Below are 12,381 nucleotides of genomic sequence, written 5' to 3'. Positions count from 1 at the left end.
TTTTCTTACATTTTTGTCCCTTTTTTTCTAGTGTTTGTCACTTTTTCCGACGTTTTCAACACCACGTAACACAAACTTATTAACTTTAGTTTACAGTTATTTTTGGAATTTATGGTCAATAAACCTCATTTATAGGAAATTATACCTAATGTTTGAGTTAGAAAAGCAGAAATTAGGAATTATTGAGACTAAAATTAAAGGAATGGATGTTGATGATAATCACAGACTGGAATATGTCAACTTTTACTCAATACTATTTCAACAACACTTCCATTTGTTTTACAATGCTATAAAATTGAATAAGACCCAAAATTAATGAAAGTAGAGATTTGTACTTGCCAAAGAGCGTTGTGTGGAATCGATCATGTTATTTTGGGGAATTACAAAGAACATTGGTATAGGAAAACAGGTCAATTTGACCAGAGGACAACATCAGGGTTAAATGTATGTATCATTTTTTTTTAAGCTGTATTAGTTTGAGAAAGTGGCATTGGTGATTTCCACAGCCAGACGACTTATTTTGTTTAATTAGAAGTTGGCCCTCCTGCCATCTTGGGATGTTTTAAATAACTTCAAATTGAGTTAAATTATTCCTCTGTCTTCTTTTTTGGGGGGATGTTGTGTTATTTTTAGTCATTTGATGTATCCTTTAGTTTTAATAAAGCAAGTCTTTTTAATTTACTAAATGTTTGCACTCTGTACTTATCTTTCACATCTTGCTTTATATATGTAAACTGTATGTATATCACTATTTCATATTTGCTCATATTTGTGTATCATGAGATGTACAATTGTCACACATACACTCTAGCGGTCAAAAGTTTGGGGTCACTTATAAATGTCCACCATCCCACTCCATTAAGAACAAATACCACAGCTGACTACTGAGTGGGGTGGCTTATCTTACTGCAACTGGTCTACAATGCCGTATCAGCAGCCATTCATCCACGCTTGCAAAGGGCTCAGTCTGTTCACATAATTTGATATCATTTTTAAAAACTAACTGAGAAATCATTAGAGAAGTTTTTGCAATACTTTAAGCACATATCGTAATCTGATTACTGCCCTGGTTGAAAATAAACAATGATCCAAATCACGTTGGTTTCTGTCTCAATGGAGTGCAATGGAAATTCTACGTGACCCCAAACTTTTGACCAGTAGTGTATAAATCATTATTCTGTTGATTTCCTGTAACCTACTCTCAGATCCAATATTCTCACTCACGTCATTGATCTCTTTTTTTCAAAAGTAGAAAGCAAAGTACGACTGAAAGCTAACTCAAGTGACAACGTGTCGAACATGCAAACATACCTGCAGCAGCAGGCACAAATAGTCCTTTAATTACTCAATTTAGTCATGATTAACATCTAACATACACCTATTTCATACTATCCTTAAATTGACTTATCCTGAGATGTAAAACAGTAATGTGCTTTAAAAAAAAAAAAAAGGCATTTTTGGGGCATTTTAGGCCTTTTTATGTAGGACAAGCTGAGACATGAAAGGGAAGAGAGAGAAGAGAGAGAGAGAGTAGGGGGGGGGGTGTGGAACACTGCAGCAAAGGGCCACAGCCGAAGTCGAACCCCTGCCCGTTGCGTCAAGGATATAACCATGGGCGCGCCTCTCTACCAACTGAGCAAACCTGGCGCCCCTAAAAAGGTTTTTTAATTTCTCAATTTATGTCTAAGATATAGAAAAAAGTCAATTTTGTTCATTTATAAATCAATATGTTCTGTTACTTCCTGCCAGAAAAAAAACCTCAACTGTCCCTTTGTTGCAGGGTTTGAAAGCAAAGTACGAATGCGAGTCGACTTCATTAGTGACGGAACGTGTGGTGCGTGCGCACATACCTGCCACAGCAGGATGAAAGTTCGACTTGTGGTTGCCGCGTGTATGAATAGTGACCGGCTCACCGGTTATTTGGATCAAAGTGCACTTCTTGGTTGACCTGGGGTGGACTGAGCAGGTGGAACAGGACCTCTCCGACACGCGGCCCGATGCTGAAGTGGGACACCTCTGCAGGGTCAAAAGGTCAAAGGTCTAGAGACATGGGGTAGGGTGAACTTCGCTGTTTGGACGAGACAAGATCTCGCAGAAAGTTTGTAGCAGTTAAGCTGAATTATATGTGTAACAGGACATATCATTACATGTGCAGTGTCAAACTGCACACACACAACACACACACACCACAAACTCTCACACACACACACACACTCATACACACACACACCATATCCTGACACACACACACCATATCTTCACACACACACCACACACACACACACCCACACACACACACACACACACAACACACAAAAAAACACACAGACACCCACCTCTTACAGGACGGTGTGTGGCCCTAGTAGTTGTGGGCGTTCGGATCTTGGCTTCTCCTCAGGACTGCTTGAAGAGAGAGAACTCCTCGTGGACCGCTGCGAGGCTCCAAGGGATCTCCAGCGGAGCGAGCAGGACGCTTCACCCTCCGTTCTACTGCAGGAGAGCAGCAGGGGAGAAGTTTCAGATGCTGTACTCAGTAAAAGTTCTAATAGCCCTGTAAAAATACTAGTTTGTCAGGAAGAAGGGAAGGCCGGAAAGAACATCCTCCCATTTTAGAAAGTGTAAACTGAAGGATCCAAACGTTGTGGTGTTTAATGGTCTAACTTTCTATTGCTGTGTCATTTAAAGCGCGTTAACGGCGTTAACCTCAACCCCTTTAACGGCGTCTTACCGCAGATTACCATCCTTAACATCCCACGTTAGAAAAACTACAACCCACCGGATCTAGCTAGACCAAAACAAAACAACAGGCCCGCCGCACACACACACACCTACAATGACCTTAAAACTGTGTAACAAAAGTTCATGTGTTTGCTCCGCTTGAGAAGAAACCAACGGTTGAGTTTAGGAAACACGCGGATCCCCGGTCTCCTGGGTGGACAGTCCTGCACGACACACACACACACACCACACCACACACACACTGGGCTTGCGAGCCGGCCAGATGTGTCATGTTACTTTTTATTGGATGCGAGGGCGAGACGCTAAATGGACGCCAATAAGATCCTGAAGACAATTTGACCTTTTTAAAAGTTGCCAAGTGTTCCATTGTCAAGACCAACGTATCTTTGTGCGTGGGTTCGTTGTGAATTGAGCGATCGTCGCAGCACGGCCAGTCCGAATACCCTGATGTCCAGACACACAGCTGATGCTGATTGTATATAGAATATCTATACTGATATACATAAAAAACACTACAGTAGCTATATGCTCAATGTTGTTTTCAGTAAAAACCCAAAAAAACATTTGCACAAAGCAAGCCGATCCCTTCTCCATGTGATAAATGAGAAGAAACGAAATAAACAATGGACAAAAGAAATCAAAGGTACTTTGAATAGATAAAAATGTGCGATCAATTGCGAGTTAACGCTGACCTTAATGCGATTAATCATGATTAAATATTCTAATGTTTGACAGCACATGGTCATCTCAGCTGGACTTGTTAGGCTAGTTTACTTAGAATAAACATCAGATTTTATAAACTACTGTACAGGTGGTTTGTGTGCACGAATGATAATGGGGTGAAGTAACTAAAGCTGACAGATGAATGTCGTGGAGTAAAATGTAAATTTCTCTCTGAATGTAGCGAGTAGAAGGAAAGTAGCATGAAGAAAAAGACTCAAGTAAGTACAGTACCTCAACATTTGTACTTAGTAGAGTACTGGAGTAGATGTACTCAGTTACATCCCACCGCAGCAGGATGTGTGGAAAGCTTTAATAAAAGACACCAGTGCTACACGAAGAAACACATTTTACATAAAACAAACTCACGGTATCCGTCGGACTCGTCCAGGACTCGGACTTGATGATCTCCTCGATGACGTCCTCCAGCGTGAACCAATCCCAGCACCTGTCGAAGAAAGGTCGCCCTCCCCCTCGTTGTTAACCTTCTGGACGAGGCCAGTGTAGAGTTACCTGGAAATAAGAGTAGATCAGAAAACACGCCGGCAGTAAGACATCTGAGTCAATGAGTCATTTCATCCAATAAAAAAAAAAAAAATCTTTCATTTAACGCTGGGGTAAGGTTGTTTTCTTGCACCATTGGCAAAGATTAACAATAATCTCTCAGCATATGGTAATTTAGGTTCTGAGAGAAAACTAGACTTCTGGCACCTCCACCTGGCTTCCGTTTTCAGGCTTAGATAAACATTGGCCAATCACAGGTCTTGAAGAGAGAGAGAGAGAAGAGAGAGAGAAGAGAGAGAGAGAGAGAGAGAGGAAGAAGAGAGAGAGAGGACATCCTATTGGCTGCGGTGCACGACCCTCCAGACGGTGAAAACCCATTTATCCTGCAGAAAAAGTCCCAGCATTGACAACAACTGCAACTCTGCACAGCTGCTCCCTCCCCAAAAAGGAAGACACATTTCTTAACTGTCTAAAATAGAGTCCGACAATAAACACCATAACACGTGTCCATATTGGCAAAGCGTTCTATGGATGGAGAGTTTGGCTTTCAGTTGTCTCGCTTTGCCAGATACCTCCTCCACAGCCCCTGCAGAGGAAGTCTGGCTAGTCCACAACGACCTTAATATATATTTTGATGTTCTGTTGTGACAATAAAGCAAGTTATTATCATATTATTTTACTCATAATAACTACAAATCTACTGTTATTGGGAATCTGTTTGTTTTGTAACGCGTTTCTAATTATTACTTTTTTTTTTAAAATATATATCGGCCATATATCAGATTTTTAAATAACCAAATATCTGTATTGGCCTTAAATATCCTCGCCCTGGCTCTAATTTCAGTTTTAAAATGACACAGCAACACTCTTTTCTAGAAACAGTGGTTAGTGGGAGCACACCTTTCTTGACTCCTCCAGCATGGCGTCCAGCTTGGTGTCGTTGAAGACGTATGCACGCGGGTGGTTGTAAACTTGGTGATGGTCTTCATGGGGTGCAGTCGTTCCGGGTCCACCACGCCAAGCCTCACGTACAGGATTTCCACAATGTTGGACCTGGAAAATCAAATCAAACACACGTTTGACGGGTGGACTTAAGCATTTGGTTGTCAAAGTTCTGTGAAAAAGCCGGGTTTTCCGCGCCCCCCTCGTCCTCTCTCGCTTAGATGAACCCGGTTGTCCCCGCACTGCATGAATGTCAGACATTGGAGAAGTCCAGACGACCGAGCTGGGCACATGAAGCCTCCTTCAGGGGCGTCAGGATGTCCTCCCCCCGTCTTAGTGCTCAGCATCCCGCGTCTGAACTCCTCCTTCACAAACTCACTGCACCAAGACACAGTGATCCGACTTAAAGGCAACTCGACATTATATCTGGAGCAGGGCTGGGTTTTAAGATGTCAATTTTCCAACTCAGTGGCTCTTTTATTGGATATCAATTCAGAAAGTACACAAATCGATCTTTTAAGAGGCTCTGTTTTAAAGTGTCCCATGGCAGAACAATTTTCACTTTATGAGGGTTTTTTTTAACATTATGTATGAGTTCCCCCGCAATGCTTACACAAGAATTTACCTCCAAAAGTCTGTGGTGGGGTTTAAATCCACAGTGAAAAGTGTGTATTTTATTGGTTGATATCACGATCACTCAAAAAAAAGATTAATTTCACACTGTAACAACATCCCCTCACTATCTGCTAGCTGCTGTCCCCTGACACACTGTAAAAATATCTCCCTCCTCACTATCTGCTGTCTGCCTTCCCCTGAACACACTGTAAAAAAAACTCTCCTCACTATTGCTAGCTGCCTGTCCCCCAGAACACACTGTAAAAAACCTCTCCTCACTATCTGCTAGCTGCCTGTCCCCAGAACACCACTGTAAAAACACTCTCTCAACTATCTGCTAGCTGCCTGCCCCCGAACACACTGTAAAAAACCTCTCCTCACTATCTGCTAGCTCCTGTCCCCAGACCACCTGGTAAAAACATCTCCTCACTATCTGCTAGCTGCCTGTCCCCTGAAACACACTGTAAAAAACCTCTCCTCACTATCTGCTAGCTCCTGTCCCCTAACACAATGAAAAAACATCTCCCACTTTCTGATCCCGGAAAGATAAATGATAGATTTGCGTCTTTCTATTCAGACTGTATACTTCCCTACCCCTTCCTTGTCCAATGATACACTTAATGATATCAACTTTCCAAGGTAGATGGTGAACTGGGAAGGTCTGGGTGGGCCTGTTACATAATGGAGGTCAAGAACTATCAAGTCTTTAAGCTTGGCAAATCTCCTGGCCCGGATGGTTTCCACCTCAGAATATGTATAAGGCAATGGGGATCTGTTGGCGCCAGTGTTAACGATTGTGTATAAGAGCTTTTCAAACCGGCCCCTGCCTAGCACGTATCAGAGGCTACAATATGCTGATCCTTAAGAATGATAAAGACCCTCACTGTGTAGTAGCTATAACCTATTTCCCTCCTAATTGTAGATTTGAAGATTCTATCTAAATTCTTGCAACCCGCCTCCAGCGGTACTTCCCCGCATTATTCTTAGATCACCAGGCTTTATGACTGGCGCCAATCATTCCATAACACCAGGACGTCTTCTAAATAGTATTCTCTAACGCCAGGCACCTTATCACCTGAAATAATTGGTATCTCTCGATGCCGAGAAGCTTTGGATTGGGTCGAATGGGTTTTTATATAAAGTAATGGAAAGATTTGGTTTTGATAACAATTTTTATCTTTTGGTTAAGCTTTGTACCATCGCCGGTGGCCTCAATTAAAACAAATGACACGGTGTCTCACACCTTTCCTTCAGGAAGGGGCACTAGGGTGATGCCCTCTGTCTCCCTTGTTGTTTTGCTATTGCGATAGAGCCTCGTGAATCTGGTGCGTGCTGGGGAGGGCTTTAAGGGTATTCTAGTCTGTGTAGCCCATAAGTGTCCCTTTATGCGATGACTTGCTCTTATACATTTCCGATCCTCATGATGCATCTCTCCCAGTGCTCTTTAACTCTAGAACATATAGCAAGCTCCTGGTTACAAGCCTCAACTACCAGAAAAGCCATTTATTTCCTTGAACTCTTTGGCAAGTAATCTTCCCGCTCATCATTCACCTTTTAAATGGCTGAGGCAGGGTTTCGTACCTAGGGGATATTTATTTTTTGTTCTTCTATGTCCAACTTCATGAATAAATTTTTCACCCGCTTGAGAAGACATGAGAAAGATTTCGCAGGTGGTCCTTATTACCATTAATCTTTGATGACGGTGAACCTGGTTAAGATGGTAATTCTACCCAATTTTCTACCTTTTCCAACATATTCCTATATTAATTACAAAGTCCTTTTTTGACAAGTTGGATAAGAAAATATTCCCAATTCCTATGGCTTAAAGACCTGCCAGACTTCGTAATCATTCTACAGTCCCCAACTTGTGAGGGTGGACTTGCTCTTCCCAACTTCAAGACAATACTACTGGTCAGCTAATATACGAAACTACTATATTGGGGGTGTGATGCTGAGGCTCCACTGCCTGGGTACAGATTGAAAGGGCATCTAGCCGTTATTCGTTGTCCTCTTCTGCTTTGCTCTCAGCTCCCCTGCCCCTCTCCCTGATAGAGAATAATCCCATAGTTAAGCCACATTAAGGATTGGGGTCCAATCAGGAAACAGTTTGGCCTGCATGGACCCAATGCAAACTCCTTTAGCTAAAAATGTAACTTCATGCTTCAGTCACTGATTTATTTTAACTTGTGGCACGACGAGGGATCAAGACTGAAAAGGATCTTTATAACGATATACCTTTTCATCCTTTCTGAACTTTCATCCAAATTCCCAACTGCCCAATTCCCATCTCTTTCCGTTTCTTTCAGGCCAGGATTATGGTAAAAAAGTGTTTCCCCACACTTTCTAATCGACCACCCTGAAACACTTTTAGATACTCTTCTACAATTGAAAACCCACCGGAAAAAATTTATTTCATTCGTAGTAATTCTATTAATACTAAACACCTCAAGACTTGAAGCCTTTGTTAAAACTGCATGGGAGGGGGAGTTGGTACTGGGGTGAGGAGGCAGCAGTGGGAGGCTGCCAAAATTTAATTCACAAGTCCTCCGCCTGTGCCCGGCATGTTTTAATACAGTGCCAAAATATTCTATAAATTGCATTACAAAACACGCAAATTAGCAAAGATTTACCCATCATTAGCGACATTTTGCAATAGTGCGGACTGTCCGCCAGCTAACCCAACCCACATGTTTTGGCGTGCCCAAGGCTAATCGGTATTGGACAACATTTTTAAACACTAAGTCAAAGCAATATGATCAGACAATTCTCCCCAATCCGTTATCGGCTATATTTGGCATCCCTCCAGACCCGGACCTTTCGCCCTCTTTGAAACAAGCCCTAGCCTTCACTACACCTTTGGCTCGAAGACTATTTTACTTATATGGAACTCACGTCCCCCCGTCTTATGACCTATTGGGTCGAGAAGTTCTTAAAACCTGAAGCTGGAAAAACTCAGATTTTCACTTAAGGGTTCCACCAGTAAATTTATGGAGGTTTTGAGACCTTCCTATCTGTTGTGGTACCATGACCTGCTACCTGATTCAAAGAAAATTAAATTATCTGTAGGCCCTTCTCACTGATATCCAATCCAATTCTTTTGTTTTTAACCGCTATATCTCTCGTCCTCTAATTTATTTATTTATTTATTTATTTATTTTTGTATTTTATTTTTTTTTCTCTCCATTTGTAATTAATTTGCATACTTGTTTAACTTAACATGTATTCTTAAGTACATATTCATTTATTACTCAGTATCAGTATTATTTTTTTCTTTTTTCTTTTCCTGCTTCCTTTTGACTGTGTGTTGAATGGAGATTGTGTATGTCGTGTTGCTAGAAACTGCTACAGGACTAGATCCCAGCAGGCTGTTTGTCTTGTGTTGGACCCGGACGGGTTTCTTGGGGTGGGCTGGGTTCTGGGAGAAATCAGCTTGAACTTCTTTTTTTTGCTATATAACTACTGTGTTTTCATTGTACTAATGATGATGTGTGTCAGTTGTGATGCATAAGAAAGTTGACAAAAACATCTCCTCACTATCTGCTAGCTGCCTGTCCCCAGAACACACACTGTAAAAGGGCGGTCCTGTAGACAACCCAGGGTCTACAAACGGCAACAAACAACCTGTGTCACTTGCACCACGAAGCACTCACAAACAGTGTTCCACTCCTCAATTACCACAACAAGGATTTGGGGGGTGGGGGGTGCTTGAAGCACCTGAAGATGGGGAGGGGACGGGATGAGGAGGAGGAGCGGCGACTGTCTTTTTTTAGTTTGAATAAAGTATCAATCAAATCAACAATCCAAGTGTTCTTTCTTACCTGTAAAGGGTCGTTGGACGCTTGTCCGGATCATCTCCATGGTCCTCTCGCCCTGATCCCACAGGTGCTGACTGTCCGCCCTCAGGCCCAGGTCCAGGATCAGCCCCCAGAGGGCAGACAGGGGCAGGTGAGCACCAAGCAAACCTGGGCCAGCCAGTCAGAGCTGGCGCCAGCTGGAACCCGTAACCGGAGCACAGCACGTGGTACCCAGCTCAGCCAGGAAGCAAGATGAGGTAGGCCGCTGGTGAACACGGCGGAGATGAGGAGCCCAGCGCCCGTACAAGGATGACGCCGAGGACAGAGTGTCCCACAGCACCACAGAACACAAAGACACATGTCTGGGATGGAGAGAGGACGGACAAAAAGACATTAGGAATACATATCCATCCGAATATCATTTAAATGGTCCCATATCCATTGCTGGTTTCAGGGTCATCCTTGTTATTCTACTATTATTATTATTAGTATTATTTACTTTTCACCATGCAATTCTCATATGTTAATTATGTAAATACTGTATCATAATTTCCTTTGACTATTTAAATAACCGTACATATCCACCTCTTTATATTTCTACTCTGATATTATAACTATTTGTGCAACTGCAACTCGAGTTTCCCTTCAAGGATCATAAAAGTATTTCTGATTCTGATTATTTGGGGTTTCTAACCAGAACATATTTACACCGCTTTAATGTTAAAACACCTTTATTTTACTCTACTGTCTGCTGAATATCCCTGTATTCACCCTCTGATTGAACGCTGCGTTTTAAGGCTGTCTCTTTAAGACCCCCCTTCCGAGAAGCCCAGTCTGCTCTGATTGGTCAGTGTTTCCAGGTCTTCTGCATCTACACTACTACAGTTTGGTTTAAAAACACATATCTCTGCTACATTTACACCTCCTGTGCAGAACACTTCTGGCTTTTCCGAGCCTCTAAAACTTAGACAGTTGGAAACTCTGCTGCCCTCGTTTGGTTTGAAACCTCCGGGGTTGGTTTTAGTCTCCGGACCAAACAAACGAGACCTTTGGAGGACGACGACGACTTACTCGCAAGTAACGTAACTCGTTGTGACGAAAAGGATCTGAGCCAGAAGGCAAAGCCTCCATCTACCGGTCAGTGTTCGTGTCTTACCCTCACCTAGGTCAAGAAGGCTGGGTCGACCCAAAGAACCAGATCCAGGGTACACGGCCGAAATGGTTTCCTCAGAAGGGGGGGGGGTCTCCCTTAGAGATAGGTGAGAAGCTCAGTCCTCCGAGAGGAGCTCGGAGTAGAGCCGCTGCTCTGCTCGCGTCAAAAGGAGCCAGTTGAGGGGGGTTCGGCATCTGGTAAGGATGCCTCCTGGGGGGGGGTCCTAGGGAGGTGGTCCAGACACTCCAGCTGGTAGAGGGCCCCTGGGAACGACCCAGGACTAGGTGGAGGGACGTCCAGTGGGAGGAGGCCGGGAGACCCAGGTACTAGGTGGAGGGACGTACCAGCTGGGGGGAGGCTCAGGGAAACCCAGGAACGGTGGGGGACGCCCAGCTGGAGGGAGGCCTTGGGGAAGACCAAGAACTAGGTGGAGATTATATCTCCAACCTGTCCTGGGAACACCTCTGCCCCCTGTCAGAGCTGGTGATGTGGCTCGGGAAAGGAGTTTGGGGTCCCTGCTAGAGCTGCTGCCCCCGAGACCCGATACCGTAAGCGGATGAAGATGGATGGATGGACGCCCATGATTTTTAACTGCAGAGTAACTCAGACAGTCTACATCCTGTTTTACACACACCTGTACTCCATGCCCAGTGTGTTGGGTGCCCAGGTCTGTGTGTGTGTTGTCAGAGGTTTTACTATGGACAGAGACTATTTCTGCTACTGAGAGAGAAACTCTTGTGTATACGGAGAATGTTATTGTCTCAAAACACACCCCTTTGCTTTGAATGAAAACATAGTAGTGTGTTTGTAACCTCGGACTCTCTGCTCCGTTGCTGCAGCCGGAATTGTGCTACATTAGCTGCACTTTCGACCTATGTACATTTAGAGAGTGCCTGATATTATTTTTCTCTTTCTCGACTGGAACTTGCGTATTGGTCGACACAGAGTACTGGTCCAATACCGTGAGTCATATATTTTATTATGGTTAATATACGTGGTATCGATCGGTCATAAACTCCAGTACTTCCAAAATAAAAAAGAATTAAATAAGGCCTTAATATAGTTAATATTAAAATAAAATAAAAGACCATAAATGCCCAAAACATAAATTATAAATTAACGGCCTTAATGCCCAATATAAATTAATTAATTAAATAAAATAAAGGCCTTAAATATCCAATAAATCATTAAATAAAAAGACCATAATGCCCAATAATAAATAAATAAATTAAATTAAATAAAAATAAAGGCCTTAAATCCCAATAATAATAAATAAATAAATTAAATAAAAATAAAGCCTAAATGCCCAATAAACTAACTAAATAAATACAAATAAAGGCCTTAAATGCCCCCCCCAAAAAAATCTTTAAAAAACAATATATAATAATTGGACAAACTAAAGTAACCTCTGCAAATGTCCAAGTTTTTGGGGGGTATGGGGTCCTTTTTTTTACGTTACTTTTGATAACTTGAAGGTATAAAAGACTAGAATGACTAATCTTAGGAAATATGGGCCCCTCTGTTCAGGACGTCTTCTCTATCTGTGACAGGACGAGGACTTTAGGTGTAGATCTTTTTTTAATTCTTCCCTTTTTGTTTTCTGGATAAGGTGCATGCGTAATGTTTGTCCATTTGTTTAAATGGTTTAAAGTATTTTTTTTCCTTATGTAACCCTAAGTACGCTGGGCAAATTTATCAAAATTACATTGATTTCGTGATATGAGACTAGATATCGTCTCAGAGTTTGGATATCGTAATCTCCTAATATGACTAAGATGTCTTTTCCTGTTTTTAAAGGCTGTATTACAGTAAAATTATGTAATTTCCTGAACTTCCCAGACTGCTGGTAACTGTTCTGTTATTCCTTTACCCACTTTATCACTATATCCACATTACTGCGTATTATTTATCAAA

The 12,381-nt window shown here is 42.3% G+C and overlaps 1 protein-coding gene and 1 long non-coding RNA gene across 6 annotated transcripts in view; one reads left to right on the top strand and one right to left on the bottom strand.

The window, feature by feature from the left end:
- Positions 1–9,778, top strand: part of LOC116686194 (uncharacterized) — a 21,336-nt gene extending 11,558 nt beyond the window's left edge. Inside the window, exon 3 of the long non-coding RNA XR_004331176.1 lies at positions 9,769–9,778. This is a non-coding gene — a long non-coding RNA (uncharacterized LOC116686194). The remainder of the gene's footprint in view (positions 1–9,768) is intronic.
- cnnm3 (cyclin and CBS domain divalent metal cation transport mediator 3) overlaps positions 1–12,381 on the bottom strand; it is a 33,668-nt gene that overhangs the window by 6,567 nt on the left and 14,720 nt on the right. The window lies entirely within an intron of this gene.

This window comes from Etheostoma spectabile, unplaced genomic scaffold, assembly GCF_008692095.1.
Source record: "Etheostoma spectabile isolate EspeVRDwgs_2016 unplaced genomic scaffold, UIUC_Espe_1.0 scaffold325, whole genome shotgun sequence".
Taxonomy (NCBI): Eukaryota; Metazoa; Chordata; class Actinopteri; order Perciformes; family Percidae; genus Etheostoma; species Etheostoma spectabile.
Note: the sequence above shows the minus strand (reverse complement) of the source record. Positions and strands in the feature narration are given on the sequence as shown.